Source organism: Gallus gallus, chromosome 2 (assembly GCF_016699485.2).
Source record: "Gallus gallus isolate bGalGal1 chromosome 2, bGalGal1.mat.broiler.GRCg7b, whole genome shotgun sequence".
NCBI lineage: Eukaryota > Metazoa > Chordata > Aves > Galliformes > Phasianidae > Gallus > Gallus gallus.
In genome coordinates, this window is record NC_052533.1 from 68,733,340 (window position 1) to 68,756,276 (window position 22,937).

Genomic DNA, 22,937 nt, shown 5'->3' on the forward strand with positions numbered 1-22,937 from the left:
GACACTTAAGAACTCACTACAGAAACACACAAAATTTCAAATTTCAAGACCTGTTCAACTTGAGAAGCTATTAGACATTTCTAAAAAAGCCTGGATTTAAATTCTCCTAAAATATAACCTTCAGTGTATGACATGTTCTAGCAATTCCCAGAGCATAGACCTGTCCACTAAGACCTGGCTATCTCACACCAAAATCTTAGCGGAGAAACACAGTGTGAGATGTCTCTGACAGAAGATCAATTGCACTGGAGTTTCTATATGATACAAAAGTGTTCTCAATATAACACAGTTGACTTCTATGACATTATGTTAAAAATCATCCAGAAAGCACAGTTTCTCCTTTCGCTCTGTTCTGAGCAGAGACAGCTGTAGGTAAAGAAAGAAAAATCTGCTGGGAAGTGATACTTCACAGGCGACTTGGATGCATGTGGAAATTCTGCAAAGTCCATGTGGAGTTTCAATTAACATGAACCAAAGCAGAGTTTATTCAGGCATACTTGTGCAGTTCACAAGTTCAGGTTAATCATGAGTGTTCGCTGTATGTTAAACACACAGGGTCAGACACGTCTGGGTGGAGGAGGCGAGGGGATTGAAAGCAGTTGGACCACTCTTGACTTTACATGAAGTCCATCTCTAAAAGAAACATACACTGAGGTCGTGTGAGTATGTCGAGTGTAACGAGCAACTGTAATGCCATTTTTTTTTAATCAAGTGCCAGTAATCGTCCTGTCAGTCTCACCAAGACAGAGGGGGGCAGACAGAATATCAGGATTCAGATCTTCCCATTGTAGAGTTCCCATATGACAGAAAGACCACTAGAAACTATCATTTATTTCATTCAAATTGGTTGTCCATCATGAGAACGTGCTTAGCAACATAAGCATTTTGGAACATTCAAATAACGTAAGTAAAGTAAAATGTCCAAGGCTGAAATCTAAGAACCAGAAGCAATGAAGTCAGAATGTCATTGCAGTATTTTCTAACGAATAACGTGATCGTGTCCATGTGAGGTGGGAATAGGTAATTGGATTGAACAACCTGAGATACACTAAATAAAGAAACAAACAGCTACATTAAAATAAAAATGAAATTAGCTAAAGCATATATAAAATCAAATTTATGTTTATTATGAGAAGTATTTTTAAGCCAAGATAACATTACAGTTGAATAAAACATCACTTTCTCAGAACTCCAAAAAAGATGAAGGCTATAAGGAGTGAGGCAACCATTTTGCACATCTAAGTTTGAGACAGACACTGTAGGCAGAATGTACCAAGAAAGGGAAGCCACAGAGCATGAGATCACCAGAAGGATATTCTGTTTTCATAAATCTCAAGAAACTCTGCCTTGTACTCAGTAACAGTCATTCCCAGTAGAAATTTGGAGGGTACTACCCCTTCTGCTGTGTTGCACAGAGGTTCATGGTTCACTGTCACAATCATATAGATCAGAGGCAAGAAGCAAACAGAAAGGGGGGGGGGGTGGGAGGGGGCTGCCAAACACCTCTCCAGTCTCCATTAACATAAATGTTAAATGATACACACATGTTGCATGAAACATGTTACATACAAGTTACATGTTACATACATGTTACATGTAACATACATGTTAAAAGATACTTACATGTTACTTACATGTTACATACATTTTACATACATGTTACATGTTACATGTTACATACACGTTACGTGTTACACGTTACATACACGTTACACGTTACATACAAGCTACACGTTACATGCTACACGCATGTTACATGCTATATTCATGTTACACGTTACATGTTACACGCATGTTACATGTTACACGCATGTTACACGCATGTTACATGTTACATGCATGTTACAAACATGTTATATGTTACAAACATGTTACATGTTACGTACATGTTACATGTTACATACATGTTACATGTTACATACATGTTATATGTTACGTACATGTTACATGTTACATACATGTTACATGTTACATACATGTTACATGTTACGCACATGTTACATGTTACGTACATGTTACAAGTTACATGTTACATACATGTTACATGTTACTTACATGTTACATGTTACATGTTACATACATCTTACATGTTACATACATCTTACATGTTACATACATGTTACATGTTACATCTTACTTACATGTTACATATTACATGTTACTTACATGTTACATGTTACATGTTACATATATGTTACATGATACATACATGTTACATATATGTTACATGATACATACGTGTTAGATGTTACGTACGTTACACGTTACATGCTACATACATGTTACATGATACATACATTTTACATGTTACCTGTTACATGTTTCATACATGTTACATGTTACATACATGTTACATACATGTTACATGTTACATACATGTTACTTTCATGTTACATGTTACTTTCATGTTACATGTTACTTACATGTTACAAGTTACTTACATGTTACAAGTTACATACATGTTACATGTTACATACATGTTACATGTTACATGTTACATAAATGTTACATGTTACATGTTACATAAATGTTACATGTTACATGTTACATACATGTTACATGCTACATACATGTTACATGTTACATGTTACATACATGTTACATGATACATGTTACATACATGTTACATGTTACATGTTACATACATGTAACATGTTACATACATGTTACACGTTACATGTTACTTGCATGTTACACGTTACATGTTACATGTTACTTACATGTTACATGTTACATGTTACATAAATGTTACATGTTACTTACATGTTACATATTACATAGATGTTACATGTTACATACATGTTACATGTCACATACATGTTACATGTTCCTTACATGTTACATGTTCCTTACATGTTACATGTTACATACATGCTAAATGTTACATGTTACATACATGCTACATGTTACTTACATGTTACATGTTACATACATGCTACATGTTACATACATGTTACGTGTTACATGTTACTTACATGTTACATGTTGCATACATGTTACATGTTACATACGTGTTACATACATGTTACATGTTACATACATGTTACACGTTACATGTTACATACATGTTACATGTTACATATATGTTACACGTTACATGTTACTTACATGTTACACGTTACATGTTACATGTTACTTGCATGTTACATGTTACATACATGTTACATGTTACATGTTACATACATGTTACATACATGTTACATGTTACATGTCACATACATGTTACATGTTACATGTTACATGTTACATGTATGTTACATGTTACTTACATGTTACATGTTACATGTTACATACATGTTGCATGTTACATACATGTTACATGTTACATACATGTTACATGTTACTTACATGTTACGTACATGTTAGATGTTACATGTTACATGCATCTTACATGTTACATGCATGTTACATGTTACATCTTACTTACATGTTATATATTACATGTTACTAACATGTTACATGTTACATAAATGTTACCTGTTACATGTTTCATACATGTTACATGTTACATACATGTTACATGTTACATACATGTTACATGTTACATGTTACATAAATGTTACATGTTACATACATGTTGCATGTTACATACATGTTACACGTTACATGTTACATGTTACTTACATGTTACACGTTACATGTTACATGTTACTTACATGTTACATGTTACATACATGTTACATGTTACATACATGTTACATGTTACATGTTATATACATGTTACATGTTACTTACATGTTACATGTTACATACATGTTACATGTTACGTACATGTTACATGTTAAATGCGACATACATGTTACATGTTACTTACATGTTACATACATGTTACATGTTACTTACATGTTACATACATGTTACATGTTACTTACATGTTACATACATGTTACATGTTACTTACATGTTACATGTTATGTACATGTTACATACATGTTACATGTTACATGTATGTTACATGTTACTTACATGTTACATGTTACATGTTGCATTTTACATACATGTTACATGTTACATACATGTTACATGTTACTTACATGTTACGTACATGTTAGATGTTACATGTTACATGCATCTTACATGTTACATGCATGTTACATGTTACATCTTACTCACATGTTATATATTACATGTTACTAACATGTTACATGTTACATACATGTTACATGTTACATATATGTTACATGATACATACATGTAACATATATGTTACATGTTACATACATGTTACCTGTTACATGTTTCATACATGTTACATGTTACATACCTGTTACCTGTTACATGTTTCATACATGTTACATGTTACATACCTGTTACATGTTACATACATGTTACATGTTACATACATGTTTCATGTTACATACATGTTACATGTTACATGTTACGTACACGTAACATGTTACATACATGTTACATGTTACATACATGTTACATGTTTCATGTTACATGTTACATACATGCTACATGTTACTTACATGTTACATGTTACATACATGCTACATGTTACATATATGTTACACGTTACATGTTACTTACATGTTACACGTTACATGTTACATGTTACTTGCATGTTACATGTTACATACATGTTACATGTTACATGTTACATACATGTTACATACATGTTACATGTTACATGTCACATACATGTTACATGTTACATGTTACATGTATGTTACATGTTACTTACATGTTACATGTTACATGTTACATACATGTTGCATGTTACATACATGTTACATGTTACATACATGTTACATGTTACTTACATGTTACGTACATGTTAGATGTTACATGTTACATGCATCTTACATGTTACATGCATGTTACATGTTACATCTTACTTACATGTTATATATTACATGTTACTAACATGTTACATGTTACATACATGTTACCTGTTACATGTTTCATACATGTTACATGTTTCATACATGTTACATGTTACATACATGTTACATGTTACATGTTACATAAATGTTACATGTTACATACATGTTGCATGTTACATACATGTTACACGTTACATGTTACATGTTACTTACATGTTACACGTTACATGTTACATGTTACTTACATGTTACATGTTACATACATGTTACATGTTACATACATGTTACATGTTACATGTTATATACATGTTACATGTTACTTACATGTTACATGTTACATACATGTTACATGTTACGTACATGTTACATGTTAAATGCGACATACATGTTACATGTTACTTACATGTTACATACATGTTACATGTTACTTACATGTTACATACATGTTACATGTTACTTACATATTACATGTTATGTACATGTTACATACATGTTACATGTTACATGTATGTTACATGTTACTTACATGTTACATGTTACATGTTGCATTTTACATACATGTTACATGTTACATACATGTTACATGTTACTTACATGTTACGTACATGTTAGATGTTACATGTTACATGCATCTTACATGTTACATGCATGTTACATGTTACATCTTACTCACATGTTATATATTACATGTTACTAACATGTTACATGTTACATACATGTTACATGTTACATATATGTTACATGATACATACATGTAACATATATGTTACATGTTACATACATGTTACCTGTTACATGTTTCATACATGTTACATGTTACATACCTGTTACCTGTTACATGTTTCATACATGTTACATGTTACATACCTGTTACATGTTACATACACGTTACATGTTACATACATGTTTCATGTTACATACATGTTACATGTTACATGTTACGTACACGTAACATGTTACATACATGTTACATGTTACATACATGTTACATGTTTCATGTTACATGTTACATACATGCTACATGTTACATGTTACATACATGTTTCATGTTACATACATGTTACATGTTACATGTTACGTACACGTAACATGTTACATACATGTTACATGTTACATACATGTTACATGTTACATGTTACATGTTACATACATGCTACATGTTACATGTTACATACATGTTACATACATGTTACATGTTACATGTCACATACATGTTACATGTTACATGTTACATGTATGTTACATGTTACTTACATGTTACATGTTACATGTTACATACATGTTGCATGTTACATACCTGTTACATGTTACATACATGTTACATGTTACATGTTACATACATGTTACATGTTACATGTTACTTACATGTTACATGTTACTTACATGTTACATGTTACATACATGCTACATGTTACATGTTACATGCATGCTACATGTTACATGATACATACATGCTACATGTTACATGTTACTTACATGTTATATATTACATGTTACTTACATGTTACGTGTTACATACATGTTGCATGTTACATATATGTTACATGATACATACATGTTACATATATGTTACATGTTACATACATGTTACATGTTACCTATTACATGTTTCATACATGTTACACGTTACATGTTACTTACATGTTACACGTTACATGTTACATGTTACATGTTACATGTATGTTACATGTTACATGTATGTTACATGTTACATACGTGTTACATGTTACATACATGTTACATGTTACATGTTACATACATGCTACATGTTACATGTTACATACCTGTTACATGTTACATACATGTTACATGATACATACATGTTACATATATTTTACATGTTACATACATGTTACATGTTACATGTTACATGTTTCATACATGTTACATGTTACATGTTACATACCTGTTACATTTTACATACATGTTACATGTTACATGTTACATGCATGTTACATGTTACTTACATGTTACATGTTACATACATGTTACATGTTACATACATGTTACATGTTACATGTTACATACATGCTACATGTTACATGTATGTTACATGTTACTTACATGTTAAATGTTACATGTTACATACATCTTACATGTTACATACATGTTACATGTTACATCCTACTTACATGTTATATAATACATGTTACTTACATGTTACATGTTACATACATGTTACATGTTACATATATGTTACATGATACATACATGTTACATATATGTTACATGTAACATACATGTTAGATGTTACGTACGTTACACATTACATGTTACATACATGGTACATGTTACCTGTTACATGTTTCATACATGTTACATGTTAAAAGTTACATACCTGTTACATGTTACATACGTGTTACATGTTACATACATGTTCCATGTTACATACATGTTACATGTTACATGTTACATACATGTTACATGTGACATACATGTTACATGTTACATACGTGTTACATGTTACATGTTACATACATGTTACATGTTACATGTTACATACATGTTACACGTTACATGTTACATACATGTTACACGTTACATGTTACATACATGTTACATGTTACATACATGTTACACGTTACATGTTACATGTTACTTACATGTTACACGTTACATGTTACATGTTACTTACATGTTACATGTTACGTACATGTTACATGTTACATACGTGTTACATACATGTTACATGTTACATACATGTTACATGGTACATGTTACATACCTGTTACATGTTACATGTTTCATACATGTTACACGTTACATGTTACACGTTACATGTTACATACATGTTACATGTTACATATATGTTACACGTTACATGTTACTTACATGTTACATGTCACTTACATGTTACATGTCACATACATGTTACATGTTCCATACATGTTACATGTTCCATACATGTTACATGTTCGATACATGTTACATGTTACATACATGTTACATGTTACTTACATGTTACATGTTCCATACATGTTACATGTTACATACATGTTACATGTTACATACATGTTACATGTTTCTTACATGTTACATGTTACATACATGGTACATGTTACGCACATGTTACATGTTAAATGTGACATACATGTTACATGTTACTTACATGTTACATACATGTTACATGTTACTTACATGTTACATGGTACATGTTACTTACATGTTACAAGTTACATACATGTTACATGTTACTTACATGTTACATGTTATGTACATGTTACATGTTACATGTTAAAAACATGTTGCATGTTACATACATGTTACATGTTACATGTTACATACATGTTACATACATGTTACATGTTACATGTCACATACATGTTACATGTTACATGTCACTTACATGTTACATGTTACATGTTACATACATGTTGCATGTTACATACATGTTACATGTTACATACATGTTGCATGTTACATACATGTTACATGTTACATACATGTTACATGTTACTTACATGTTACGTACATGTTCGATGTTACATGTTACATGCATTTTACATGTTACATGCATGTTACATGTTACATCTTACTTACATGTTATATATTACATGTTACTAGCATGTTACATGTTACATACATGTTACATGTTACATATATGTTACATGATACATACATGTTACATATATGTTACATGTTACATACATGTTACCTGTTACATGTTTCATACCTGTTACATGTTACATACCTGTTACATGTTACATACATGTTACATGTTACATACATGTTACATGTTACATACATGTTACATGTTACATGTTACATACATGTTACATGTTACATGTTACATACATGCTACATGTTACATGTTACATACATTCTACATGTTACTTACATGCTACATGTTACATACATGCTACATGTTACATTCATGTTACATGTTACATGTTACTTACATGTTATATATTACATGTTACTTACATGTTACGTGTTACATACATGTTGCATGTTACATATATGTTACATGATACATACATGTTACATATATGTTACATGTTACATACATGTTACATGTTACCTGTTACATGTTACATACCTGTTACATGTTACATGTTACATACATGTTACATGTTACATACATGTTAGATGTTACTTACATGCTACATGTTACATGTTACATACATGCTACATGTTGCATGTTACATACATGCTACATGTTGCATGTTACATACATGTTGCATACATGTTACATGTTGCATACATGTTACATGTTGCATGCATGTTACATGTTGCATGCATGTTACATGTTGCATGCATGTTACATGTTGCATGCATGTTACATGTTACATACATGTTACATGTTACATACATGTTACATGTTACGTGTTACATGTTACATACATGTTAAATGTTACTTACATGTTTCATGTTTCATACATGTTAGATGTTAAGTACGTTACATCTTGCATGTTGCATGTTACATGTTACATGTTACGTACATGTTACATGTTACATGTTACATGTTACGTACATGTTACATGTTACATGTTACGTACATGTTACATGTTACCTATTACATGTTTCATACATGTTACATGTTACATGTTACATTCCTGTTACATGTTACATACATGTTACATGTTACATGCATGTTACATGTTACATGTTACATACATGCTACATGTTACATGTTACATGTATGTTACATGTTACTTACATGTTAAATGTTACATGTTACATACATCTTACATGTTACATCCATGTTACATGTTACATCCTACTTAAATGTTATATATTACATGTTACTTACATGTCACATGTTACATACATGTTACATGTTACATATATGTTACATGATACATACATGTTACATATATGTTACATGTAACATACATGTTAGATGTTACGTACATTACACATTACATGTTACATACATGTTACATGTTACCTGTAACATGTTTCATACATGTTACATGTTACATGTTACATACCTGTTACATGTTACATACATGTTAAATGTTACATAAATGTTCCATGTTACATACATGTTACATGTTACTTGCATGTTACATGTTACATACATGTTACATGTGACATACATGTTACATGTTACATACGTGTTACATGTTACATGTTACATACATGTTACATGTTACATGTTACATACATGTTACACGTTACATGTTACATACATGTTACATGTTACATGTTACATGTTACATACATGTTACATGTTACATACATGTTACATGTTACATGTTACATAAATGTTACATGTTACATACATGTTGCATGTTACATACATGTTACACGTTACATGTTACATGTTACTTACATGTTACACGTTACATGTTACATGTTACTTACATGTTACATGTTACATACATGTTACATGTTACATACATGTTACATGTTACATGTTATATACATGTTACATTTTACTTACATGTTACATACATGTTACATGTTACTTGTTACATGGTACATGTTACTTACATGTTATATGTTACATACATGTTACATGTTACTTACATGTTACATGTTATGTACATGTTACATACATGTTACATGTTACATGTATGTTACATGTTACTTACATGTTACATGTTACATGTTGCATTTTACATACATGTTACATGTTACATACATGTTACATGTTACTTACATGTTACGTACATGTTAGATGTTACATGTTACATGCATCTTACATGTTACATGCATGTTACATGTTACATCTTACTCACATGTTATATATTACATGTTACTAACATGTTACATGTTACATACATGTTACATGTTACATATATGTTACATGATACATACATGTAACATATATGTTACATGTTACATACATGTTACCTGTTACATGTTTCATACATGTTACATGTTACATACATGTTACATGTTACATGTTTCATACATGTTACATGTTACATACCTGTTACATGTTACATACATGTTACATGTTACATGTTACATACATGTTACATGTTACATGTTACTTACATGTTACATGTTACATACATGTTTCATGTTACATACATGTTACATGTTACATGTTACGTACACGTAACATGTTACATACATGTTACATGTTACATACATGTTACATGTTTCATGTTACATGTTACATACATGCTACATGTTACATGTTACATACATGTTACATGTTACATACATGTTACATGTTACTTACATGTTACATGTTACATACATGTTACATGTTACATGCATGTTACATGTTACATGTTACGTACACGTAACATGTTACATACATGTTACATGTTACATACATGTTACATGTTACATGTTACATGTTACATACATGCTACATGTTCCATGTTACATACATGTTACATACATGTTACATGTTACATGTCACATAGTTGTTACATGTTACATGTTACATGTATGTTACATGTTTCTTACATGTTACATGTTACATGTTACATACATGTTGCATGTTACATACCTGTTACATGTTACATACATGTTACATGTTACATGTTACATACATGTTACATGTTACATACATGTTACATGTTACTTACATGTTACATGTTACATACATGCTACATGTTACATGTTACATGCATGCTACATGTTACATGATACATACATGCTACATGTTACATGTTACTTACATGTTATATATTACATGTTACTTACATGTTACGTGTTACATACATGTTGCATGTTACATATATGTTACATGATACATACATGTTACATATATGTTACATGTTACATACATGTTACATGTTACCTATTACATGTTTCATACATGTTACATGTTACATGTTACATTCCTGTTACATGTTACATACATGTTACATGTTACATGTTACATGTATGTTACATGTTACATGTATGTTACATGTTACATACGTGTTACATGTTACATACATGTTACATGTTACATGTTACATACATGCTACATGTTACATGTTACATACCTGTTACATGTTACATACATGTTACATGATACATACATGTTACATATATTTTACATGTTACATACATGTTACATGTTACCTGTTACATGTTTCATACATGTTACATGTTACATGTTACATACCTGTTACATGTTACATACATGTTACATGTTACATGTTACATGCATGTTACATGTTACTTACATGTTACATGTTACATACTTGTTACATGTTACATACATGTTACATGTTACATGTTACATACATGCTACATGTTACATGTATGTTACATGTTACTTACATGTTAAATGTTACATGTTACATACATCTTACATGTTACATACATGTTACATGTTACATCCTACTTACATGTTATATAATACATGTTACTTACATGTTACATGTTACATACATGTTACATGTTACATATATGTTACATGATACATACATGTTACATATATGTTACATGTAACATACATGTTAGATGTTACGTACGTTACACATTACATGTTACATACATGGTACATGTTACCTGTTACATGTTTCATACATGTTACATGTTAAAAGTTACATACCTGTTACATGTTACATACGTGTTACATGTTACATACATGTTCCATGTTACATACATGTTACATGTTACATGTTACATGTGACATACATGTTACATGTTACATACGTGTTACATGTTACATGTTACATACATGTTACATGTTACATGTTACATACATGTTACACGTTACATGTTACATACATGTTACACGTTACATGTTACATACATGTTACATGTTACATACATGTTACACGTTACATGTTACATGTTACTTACATGTTACACGTTACACGTTATATGTTACTTACATGTTACATGTTACGTACATGTTACATGTTACATACGTGTTACATACATGTTACATGTTACATACATGTTACATGTTACATGTTACATACATGTTACATGTTACATGTTACATACATGTTACATGTTACATGTTTCATACATGTTACACGTTACATGTTACATGTTACATACACGTTACATGTTACATATATGTTACACGTTACATGTTACATGTTACTTACATGTTACATGTCACTTACATGTTACATGTCATATACATGTTACATGTTCCATACCTGTTACATGTTCCATACATGTTACATGTTACATACATGTTACATGTTACATGTTACTTACATGTTACATGTCACATACATGTTACATGTTACTTACATGTTACATGTTCCATACATGTTACATGTTACATACATGTTACATGTTACATACATGTTACATGTTTCTTACATGTTACATGTTACATACATGTTACATGTTACGCACATGTTACATGTTAAATGTGACATACATGTTACATGTTACTTACATGTTACATGGTACATGTTACTTACATGTTACAAGTTACATACATGTTACATGTTACTTACATGTTACATGTTATGTACATGTTACATGTTACATGTTAAAAACATGTTACATGTTACATACATGTTACATGTTACATGTTACATACATGTTACATACATGTTACATGTTACATGTCACATACATGTTACATGTTACATGTCACTTACATGTTACATGTTACATGTTACATACATGTTGCATGTTACATACATGTTACATGTTACATACATGTTGCATGTTACATACATGTTACATGTTACATACATGTTACATGTTACTTACATGTTACGTACATGTTCGATGTTACATGTTACATGCATTTTACATGTTACATGCATGTTACATGTTACATCTTACATGTTATATATTACATGTTACTAGCATGTTACATGTTACATACATGTTACATGTTACATATATGTTACATGATACATACATGTTACATATATGTTACATGTTACATACATGTTACCTGTTACATGTTTCATACATGTTACATGTTACTTACATGTTACATGTTACATACATGTTACATGTTACATGTTACATACATGCTACATGTTACATGTTACATACATTCTACATGTTACTTACATGCTACATGTTACATACATGCTACATGTTACATACATGTTACATGTTACATGTTACTTACATGTTATATATTACATGTTACTTACATGTTACGTGTTACATACATGTTGCATGTTACATATATGTTACATGATACATACATGTTACATATATGTTACATGTTACATACATGTTACATGTTACCTGTTACATGTTACATACCTGTTACATGTTACATGTTACATACATGTTACATGTTACATACATGTTACATGTTACTTACATGCTACATGTTACATGTTACATACATGCTACATGTTGCATGTTACATACATGTTGCATACATGTTACATGTTGCATGCATGTTACATGTTGCGTGCATGTTACATGTTGCATGCATGTTACATGTTGCATGCATGTTACATGTTGCATGCATGTTACATGTTGCATGCATGTTACATGTTACATACATGTTACATGTTACATACATGTTACATGTTACATACATGTTAAATGTTACTTACATGTTTCATGTTTCATACATGTTAGATGTTAAGTACGTTACATCTTGCATGTTGCATGTTACATGTTACATGTTACGTACATGTTACATGTTACATGTTACATGTTACGTACATGTTACATGTTACATGTTACGTACATGTTACGTTACATGTTACGTACATGTTACATGTTACGTACATGTTACATTTTACATGTTACTTGCATGTTACGTACGTGTTACGTGTTACGTGTTACGTGTTACGTGTTACGTGTTACGGGCGTGTTACAAGTTACAGGCGTGTTACAAGTTACAGGCGCGTTACCGGCGCGTTACCGGCGCGTTACGCGTTACCTGCGCGTTACGCGTTACCTGCGCGTTACATGCGCGTTACGCGTTATGCTTTACATGTTACATACATTTTACGTAATTTTACATGTTACATACATGTTCCATTCATGTTCCATGTTCCACCCATGTTCCATCTTCCTTGTTACGTGCGTGTTCCGTGGTACATGCATGTTACATAAATGTAACATGCATGTAAGATACACGTAACATTCACTTTATATCCACTTTACATGCACGTTACATACGTAGCTGTTAGTGGTTATGTACAAGTTACATTGTCATTTTATAGTTATATACCCATAGGGCTATTATATAAGTGTACACCTCCCTATTTGGCTCCCACTTGAATAACACCTCCCTTTTAACTGTCTTGATATAACCTTAATATATGAGGATAAATTTTCTGATTGCACAAGCTACGATAGTACATGTAAGAAGGTTCACATATTACAACCTTATAAAGAGCTGAGGCAGTATGAATATTCATATTGTACAGTCTAATAAACAACTGAGCAAGACCGCCTTCACTTCCCTCAGAAAAAAAGCTCTTTTCGTAATCCAATCCAATTCCACAATCATTTCTATAAGTGTAAGTGACCATAATTATTCTGCATGGCAAGCAATATTTTACCAGCATCTAATGTATGCAGTTCATCCCATATGAAAACCTTCACACACCCTTAATAAATTCTCTAGTAGAGCAGGTAAGATTCTAATTGGTAAGATTCGCATTTTGCAGTCCAGTAAAGAACTGAGACAGCAAGCTTTGCTTCTAACAGAACCAACACTCTCTTTCTCACTCTTCATCACAGTGTTCTGTTGTGATCGAGAAGGCCAGTGGTGTCCGGAGCTGCATTAAAAATAGTGTGGGCTGCAGGTTGAGAGAGAGTATCTTCCCTGCTCTGCCGTGGTGAGACCACATTTAGAATACTGTGTCCAATTTTGGGTTCCTTAGTTCAAGAAAGACTTGGTGCTTCTCGGGAGTCTAGCAGAGGACCACAAACATGATGAGGGCTCTAGAACATCTCCTCTATGAGGAAAGGCAGAGAGACCTCAGACTGCTCTGCAGAAGACCGAGAAGGCATTTCATCACTCTTTATAAATAACTTCAGCATGGGAGCCAAGTGGATGGGGCCCGACCGTTTCTTCAGTGACATCAAATGAGAAGACAAGGGACAGCAGGCAATAAACTGAGTAAATTCCATACAAACCTGAGTAATAACCTCTTCACTGTGAGAGTGACAGAGCACAGGAACAGACAGCCCAGGGATGTAGTAGAGTTTCTTTCTCTGGAGGTATTCATGACTCTCCTGGACACCTTCCTGTTCAACCTGCTGCTGTAAGGAACTGCTTTAAAAGGGGAGTTGGACTCAACCTCCAGAGATCTTTTCCTGCCTCTACAGTTCTGTGATCATCTCCACCCTATTTCTCAGTACTTGAAAAAGGTGTTATTATAACTGTTATGAATGCCAGACAATGCTTTTGCTTTAACAGTCCCTCGTATGTTCTTCTGTAAATTATCCTCTCTGTTATACTTACCTTAATATAACATTGGTCCGCCCTCATTTCAGTTGAGACGGTGCTAATGGCACACTCATGTTTTGGCTGTTGCTGAGTAATGGGAGTATGTGCTGAGCACTTGAGAAGTGGCATGGAGGAGAGAAATGCTCATCTGAATGGTGACGTCAGAAGCTGGCTGCAGGCAAGAATCAGCCAGTCAGTAGTGAGTGAGAGATGACAGACAGGGTGAAAAGACGACATGAAAAGCATGTGTAGTGAAGGCAAGTAACAATGGTTTGATGCAATAGAAGGAAAGGAGGCAAAGACACGTGACATGTTGAAAGCAGCAAGTGAGGGAAAGTGATGGTCTTCCCAGAAGTGCTCTGAGTGAATGTAAGAAATTTTACACATCACATTCAACAAGCTGAGGGAAAAGGATGCTGCCTCACTAAAGACGTGAAATGATGACAGCCTGAATGAGATAAGTAGATGGCTGGAAATTACACATTAAGGACAGAGACTCAGAAAATGTAGACTTAATCCCGTGTACCTTACTGTGTCCATCTCTTAGGTTGGACAGCTTCTTAGGAAATCAAAAACTGGATTTCCATTCTTCTGCTAGTGGGGAGAGCATTGTATCCTGGTCAGTACACCAACCTTCACAATACCATCACTTCAAACACCTCTGTGATAAAGTACCTCGTTATGGTAAAGGTTTGAAATCCAAGTTTATTTTCTTGTCAGATTTTCAGCTTCTTCCTTCATGGGTGAATTCAATTTATCATCAATGAATTGCCAATTCTGTCTTCTGACATTTATGATTGAGTGTACATGTATACTATCCTTATAACTCACCTGGCCACTGAAAAGCATCACAGTCATTGTCTCTGTATCCATCCCACTGCCTGTGTACTGAGCACAAATTACAGCACATCTTCAGATACATCTACATACACCAAATCCTGGATAAATGCCAGAGGGTGCAGTAGTACAAACTGTTCCAGCTGTTGCCAATCCGAATGCTCAATGCTTGTAATTCCTCTCTTTACTTTTCTGCCCAGGCCAGAAATTTCCCTGCAATCCATTGGTTTATTTGCCTGTTTATTAAAGAAAATTCTGTTGCATTTTGAGACATCACAAGAAAAAAAGAAGGAAGTTTGTTCCAATTGTTTCAAGAGAACTACTCACAGTAGTTAAGAGAGCTATGTGTCTAAGTTTCTATAGTTTATGCCAGATATATCTAAGAGATAGCAAAAGACTACTTTCTGACAGCGTTCATTTCAGATACAGAACATAACAAAAACATAAAAGAAATCCAAACCATAATTAAGTCCAAATTGCTTGGGCATTCCATATAACTATAACTATCTGTAAAAGGTTAATACACTGTTTATACCAAGTGAAATTAGGTAGGCAATTCTTATCGTTTATCAGCAACTCTGCAACATTTTTAGATTATTTGTCATGCTTTTAAAGTGATAAAAATCTTTCCCTGAAAATAATAAGCCATGCAGCATCATCCAATACTTGACTCTAATTTAACTAAGTTCTAGGACTACAACTGCTTTTTACTGTAGAGAGACAAGATGCTGATGTGTATATACAATATGTATATTTTTCTTGCTATTGACATAGAGTAGAACTTATATTTCAACTTCAGGAAAGGCCATCCTAATCCTCAGCTCTGTGATAACAGTCAGTCAGTAACAACCTCTGGTTTAGTTCTCATTAGGGATTAAGTACTGTACATTCAAAGCAGTGTTGAATTGTACACAATAACATGTCTGTGTATATATATATATATATTATATACATATACTCTAAAATTCAAAATCATTATTCCGATGCTTTTATAAAGACATATGAAAATCCTAGTTACCTACATTACAAGTAGAATACCAACATTACCTAACTATAGCAGCTATGGTGGAATCGGAAAAGCAGTTCCAACTGTGACATGATTCAGTCTTGCTAGCTGCCAATAACAGAGTTTTTTTTAAAGAGTCCAACTCATTAGTCTCTTTGTGCTTCCAACTCCAGGAGGCTACTTCCTGTAGCCTCCAACTCCATCAGCATGTACCCATCATCTTTAGACAGAGGCTCCCTCCATCACAGCACACTGAACTCACATAGAACTCCTGCCACCAGGTTCTGCTTATGCCTATGGTATCACAGCTCTGGGTCTGAGCCAAGGCTTCTAGCTCTTCCTCCTTCTCATGCTGCAGGCATAGGTGTATAAGCATTACAGATGTGTTTCATCAGACTCAGCACCTCGTGCAGCAGACCGAAGGATCTCACTAGTACACAGTCCCTCTGAATATGGCATATCAATTCATATCTTATCACTGGTGAGCCTGGTGTTATCCCTTTCCCCCTCCAAATCTAGTTCAAAGCCCTACCGACCAGCCCAGCTAACTCCTGTGAAAAAAAAAAAATCCATCTCCACCTCTGAAAAAGGTACATCCCATCAGGCACCAGCAGGTCCAGTGTCATGTAGCCTTTCCTACAATCAAAAGACTTCACATTCTGCTGGCATACCAGCCTCAGAGCCACCTGTTGGGTCTGCCTGCTCCTTTCAGTGCTTATCCCTGCTAATGGAAGGATAAAGTATTTCCTATCATGCCTCTCTATATACTTCCCTATAGCTATATAATATAGTTTTCCTTACTTCTCTCTACATTTTTTTTGCATCTGTCAAGATCAGGATGAAGAAATAGACAGGAGAGGAGAACCAGGTGCTGTTAAAACTTAGCCTTATAGCAGTGAGAGTTAAAAACCTAATAGTCAGATTCTAACTTATTTGTCAATTATACTATATACACACTGCTCCATATGGATTTTATATTCACATCACAAGCCATTACATTGGACCAGACATATCAAACCCATGCCCCACATGTTCATGAAGCTCAGGATGGCTAGTAACACAGCTTACCTCCTGACACTGTGCCATCATGATGCATCTTCTCCTCCGAGATGCCTGGCCCCAGGCACATGACTCATCAATAACCAAACACTGGGGTGTGATTGGCACTGTGTGGGCTGAAACCGGGGCACAGGGAGGGCACAGTGCAGTACTAATATCACATCTCATGCTCACCGTACACTCTCAGTTGAATTGAAACTGGTATATGTTACATATGCTTGTGCCACTTGGTGACTAAAACACTGATTACCAATGATGTTTCAATCTACCTAATGTCATCTCAAAGAAAACAGAACCCCCCAGAAAGAAAAACAGTGGACGAAGGAAGAATGTTGAATGAGAAATGGACAGGTGAGTACTTTATCAAAAAGACAAATCATATGGCTCTGTGCTTATTTTGTAAGGAAATAGTGTCAGTTCTCCAATATTACCATTTGGAAAGACATTTAATGCAAAAGCATGCTGCCAAATTCAATGCCTATCAAAGAGTATTTCATAAAGATAGATAGTGAACTGAAAAAAAAAATGTCTTTTCTTTTTGAAGTTACAACTCAAACAGATTCTATTATAAAAGCAAGTTATGTGATATTAAATCTGACTGCAAATGGTTTATTTCGTGCCATTAAAAGATGCAAGTAAATGCATGAAGCATTAGAAGTTACATTAAAGCAATTTTCTTTAACCTTTGTCTACATATTGGAGTAGATGCTGATGTCTTCCCAGGAATAGTTGCTAAAAGATAAAGAAGGACTTACAAAATTAATAGAAGACAATATGATTGCTGCTGACAACTCACATTTAATGAAATATCACTGCATTATAAATCAAGAAAATTTAAGTGGGAGATCTTTAAAAGTGAATAATGTTTTGCAAATTGTTGAAGCTATGAATTTCATGAAGTCTAAGAGATTGAAACATCACCAGTTCCAGGAATTCCTTAAAAGTATGAATGGTGATTATGGGGATATAATTTCCTCTTCCGAAGTCAGCTACAACAAGGTAAAATGCTAGAAGGATTTTATGATTTGCAAAGTGAAATCAAGTCGTGTATGGAATAAAAGGAAAAATCTGTACTAGAAATTGAAGATGAAAAATGGCTCACAGATTTAGCATTTGTGGTGGTTTTGACTGCTCATTTAAGAGAGTTAAACACGCATCTTGAAGGTGAAAATCAACTTAGTGCAATGTTACAAACCATAACACTGTTGAAAGTGAAACTTAAATTATAGCAAGCTTCAGTTGCAAACAGTTGTGTTTTAAAACATTGGCTAAACAGTCCTGTGAACAGTTAAAAAAATGCAGCCATGTTTTCCATTTTAATAAAGAAATTTAAGGACAGATTTCAATATAAAAGAAATCATAATTTTTATATATTTGCAATGCCATTGTCCATTCAATTACCCGCAAATGGAATGTGCAGAGTTGCAATCAGGTATTCAACTCAAAAAAATTGATCTCATCTCTTCACTAGACATTTGTAAGATCTCCGTCACCAGAGAAAAATACAGCTTACTTCTCAATCACAACAGTTTGATGTCATTGTTCCCCCCCCCCCCCCCCCCCCCCCTCACCGTATATACATTTGAGAACAACTGCTTTTAAGGATGAAGGTCAGGAAGAGTAAGAATGTTTAAAATCTGATGAACAGCTTGAATTGATAAAGAATTTCATCAATATCTGGTCCAACTGAAGCAGTTACATTAGTTTCACAAAAACATGTTGAAATATCCCACTAGTTTCATGTTTTTATTCTTTTTTATGTATCAATAGAAATACATATAAAAGAAGTTTTATATAATATAGTTAATGTGTAGAAGTACATTTTATATATCACAAGACAGTTTTTCTTCATTCAGTGCTTCCCAGGCAAATGGGAAGGTATGACATCAGACCATGCAATACCAGCAAGATATATATATCATACTGGGGCAGGAACCACATGTTGTGGGGGCTGTATATAACTTTCACCTCTATAATTCCTGCCTCTGAATAATGCCTTCCAAGGTATAATGTCCACTATACCTCTCTCTCTCTCTATCTATATATATCTATATCTATATAGCTCTATATAATGTCAGCTTCCTTATAAAACTTACCTCCTCTATGTGCCATGTTTTTTGATATAATGACCCCCCTATGTTTGCAAACATCCATATGATATTCTATTTATATAATGCCTCCCATATAATAACCTTCACTAAACTGCAGTGTAAGAAAATAAGTTCTCTAGCAGCTCATGCTGAGATAACATAAGATTCACATTTTATATTCCAACAGAAAGGTTGAGACAGCAAGCTGAGTTCCCAGAAGAAAGCAAGGCCTCATTGTTCTAATTTCTTTTAAAACAGCATGAAATTGAACATGACTGTTATATATGCTAGACAGTGTTTTAACAGTATCCTTCCATAAATTATCCTTTCTGTAATGCTAAAGTGCCAGTGCCTCCATTTAACACCTGTACCTGATTAAAACTCTCCCTTCAAAAAATCCCTCCTCTCCATCTAATACGACACGTATCTAGAGCTCACCTTCTCCATATAACACCCCCGTACAGCACCGCTCTTCTCCATGAAATGCCCCCTCCATAAAACAAAGTAACATGTTTGCAAATGTCATGTGCAAATATGAAGCTTTACATTTTATAGTCCTATAAATAATTGACACAGCAAGCAAGAACTCCCTTCAGAACACAATCCTGCTCATTCTTCCAAAAAAAATTCACACTTCATAGAAAAAGGTGATCATAATTACTGTGAATGTTAGACAATGTTATAACAGTGTCACATATAAACAACGTAATAGTACTTTAAATTATTCTCCATATAATACAACCTTCAGAGAACAGCTCCTTACAGTACGCACCTACTCTATATAATGCCATCTTCAGTATAACACTCCCACCGCACTACTCCCACAGAACTGCAGGTAATGCTCCCTGCAACATAAAGCCTCCCATACAATAATATCCCCTCATTGTTCCAATGCAAGTTCACTCTTATTTGAAGAAGAATGACCACAAATAGATTGTATGCTGGGCAATATTGTTAAGTGTCATACTTATAGAAATACTTCAGGAATTTACCCTCCATATAAGGCCCACCTAGGTATAGTACCCAACAAAATAGACTTCTTGCCACACTAAATACTTCCTTCAAAATAGCTCTCCTCTTTATAAAAATACCACTTATGTCATGTCATTATAACAGAATAAGTTCTCAAGTAGTGCATGCTAAGATGATATAAGCCTGTGGATTCACATTTTATAATGCTATTAAGGACTAAGACAGCAAGAAAGCTATTGGCATTCCCCTCAAACACAGCTCTCTTGTATTATATAATCCAATCTCACAGTTATTTCAAAATAAAAGGAGACCATAAATGTTTTATATTCTGAACAATAGTCTGGAGTGCCATATACATGTACAGGTAGAGTTATTTGTCCCTAAATTAACCTCTTAATAACAGAATAGTGCCTACAGCACTGGAAAATACCTGCTGACATGGTATTCCTGCTGCAATAAATGTCACTTCCATAAAGCAATCTACTGCATATAATGCCTCCCCTATACTACAGAAACTTTTATATAACCTCAAAATGAGGTATATGCTACCTGAAAAAATAACAGATTCACAGTGAAGCCCCATGAACAACAGGCCAGACTTTGCTCCCCTCAGAAAACGAGCTCCCTCATTTATATCACACTTATTTTATAGAAATGTGAATATAATCATTCTGCATTGCAGACAATGTTTTAACAGTCTTCCATAGGTATTTAACTGAGTTGTTATACTATATCTGGTAATGTCCACCTCAACGTAATTCCCATCTCACCCAATAAAACCTCTGCAGCTCTGTATAACGTCCGCTTCAATAGCATTGGTTGATTTAGGTTATAAAGCCTGTATTTATATAACTCCTCCCATATAACAACTCTCCAAACCCCAAATTAGT

At 33.3% G+C, this 22,937-nt stretch overlaps 1 long non-coding RNA gene across 2 annotated transcripts in view; it reads right to left on the bottom strand.

Moving 5' to 3' along the window:
- Window positions 1-22,937, bottom strand: part of LOC121113081 — a 76,733-nt gene that overhangs the window by 21,905 nt on the left and 31,891 nt on the right. The gene's annotated exons all lie outside the window — the stretch shown is intronic.